General features: G+C 33.2%; 1 protein-coding gene across 1 annotated transcript in view; it reads left to right on the forward strand.

Annotated features, from left to right (window-relative positions):
- LOC122250230 (glutamate receptor ionotropic, delta-2-like) overlaps positions 1-2,500 on the forward strand; it is a 20,992-nt gene that overhangs the window by 17,764 nt on the left and 728 nt on the right. The window lies entirely within an intron of this gene.

The following is a 2,500-nucleotide window of genomic DNA, read 5'->3' on the forward strand; positions in this document are numbered from 1 at the left end:
TTATTATCGATATCGTCATCGTTGTTATTATCATTATTTTTATTATTATCATTATCATAGTATCATAATTATCATTATAATCATTATTGTTACTATAATTATTGTTATTATTGCTTTTGCTATTATCATCATTATTATTATGTTATCACCATTGTTACTATCGTTATCATTATCGTTATCATTATTATCATCATTATCATTATCATTACTTTTATTATTATCATCATTATCATTACTATCATTATTGTTATTATCATTATTACTATCATTATCATCATTGCTATTATAATTATCATCATCATTATAATTTTGTTATTATTGCCTTTTTTGCTTGTACTGTGTAAAGGTTAGTCAATGGAAATTCTAAAATATTACGATCATAAAACTTTCACTAATTATGAATAAATCCATTCGTCACTTGTTATAATTAACAATATGTGAAACAGAGTAATCAAACGACTGTCATTTGTTTACCGGAATAGCAGACGAATTTCCGTGAATTTAGTATCTTATTATACAATACAATACAGAGAGAAAGTGAGAATCGCGATTCTCGAAGAGAAGAAGAGGGGTGATAATAGATGGCAGCTAGCTACCTAAAATGAAGTATAGTGGAAGATTAAAAAGATGGGGGGCGTAACCCCTTGCTTGTCTAAAATGTGCATTAGATATTGATGCAAACCAGGTGCCTGTCTCTCGGCAAGGCTCGTGGTCTTTGGGCCGGTAAGTAATTGGTTGTTATCGCTGCAGGAGTAGGCTTTAGGGTGCCCATTGCTTATTTAAATAATGGTTTTACATAATCAGTATGTATAATGCCTTATTACAAATACAAAAACAGAGATAAAGTGGAGAATCTGGATTCTCGAAAGATGAGCAGAAGATATTACTGATCTTATAGTCATAGTACTGATGACTAGGGTTTGTTTTCCCTGAGGAGTTGAATCCACTTGGTAGTAAAAGTGGTAATGGATTTAATCTGAAATATTCAATTCTCAAAAGTCCTTATTAAGATTTAAGCTGAAATATTCATGTCTCAAAAGTCCTTCTTAAGATTCCTTAGTTGTGTCTAAGAACGTAATCTTTCTGATGGATTCGACTTGGGTTGTTTGGTTGTTGGTTTCCAGTTCTTTGTTGTTTTTCTTTTTTTTCTTTTTTTCTTTATATGACTATCGCGCCTGAGTCATTACTGGTATTAAGTCTTTATTGCAAGACCGCATTTTCATTATGTTATATTTTTCCATTTATCAAGCCCTTTTTCTGATCAACTTTCATGATTAAAACTACGATGCTCGGCCGTCTGTACTCATGCATACTCATGAGTCACTGTTTTTTCACGACTGTTTTGGAGACCACAGCTTACTGAGTGCTCTTGAATATTCATAGCCACCCCCCCCCTCTCCTCTCTGACACACTCTCTCTCTCTCTGTCACTCTCAATCTCGCTCTCACTCTCCCTATCCCTCTCACTCTCACTCACTCACTCATTCAGTCACTTACTCACTTTCTTTCATACATTTACTCACACAATCACTCACTCACCCTCCCACCAACAAAACCACTCTTCCCCTCTCTCACTCACTCATTCACTTATTCATTCACTTTCTTTCATATACTTACTCACACAATTACTCACTCACTTTCTTTCATACAATTACCCATAAAATCACTCACTCACTCACCCTCCCACTAACAAAACCTCTCTCTCTCTCTCTCTCTCTCTCTTTCTTTCTCCCTCTCTCTCATTATGATTAGTAGTATCATCATCATTATCACACACACACACACACATAAACACACACACGTCACACACACACACACACACACACACACAACACACCACAATACGCGCATCTAACTGTGAATATAAGTGTGTAGTGAGAATAGCAAGCATGATATTGCTAGCTTGCTTTGATGCTGATGCTAATGCCAATGATAATAGTATGAACATTATGATTTAATATCATGAGACAACATAGGTTATATGATGTGTGCATGTGCGCCAAACGAGAAATTTGAGGTAGATTAATTATTCCAGGTTATTTGCATGGTATTGCATGTAAAATCACTTTGACATTATACCTCGGAAGGTATGATGTAATATGGGGTAGTAGCCATATTGATGATAATGCAAATGCTAACGCTTATCGGAATAGAAATACAGATAAAGATGATATTGATTATGATAGAAATGTGAAAGTTATGAAAATGGAGATGATGACAATGATATTGATAATGATAATGATGGTGATGATGATGGTAGTAAAAATGAAAAGGATAATGATACTAATGATGGTGATAGTAACACTAATAATAAAGGTAATAATGAAAATAATATTGATGTTGATAATAAATGACATCAACAATAACAATTCTAACTAGACCACAAACAGTAATAATACAAACACAATTATTAATGCTAATAATAATGACAATAATATCAGTAAAAATTATAGGAAAACGCTAGCAATAAATTATTCTCGTATTCCTTTATACAGGAATTA

Source organism: Penaeus japonicus, unplaced genomic scaffold, assembly GCF_977035675.1.
Source record: "Penaeus japonicus unplaced genomic scaffold, GWHDUDI00000001_assembly GWHDUDI00000020, whole genome shotgun sequence".
In the NCBI taxonomy this organism is placed as follows: Eukaryota; Metazoa; Arthropoda; class Malacostraca; order Decapoda; family Penaeidae; genus Penaeus; species Penaeus japonicus.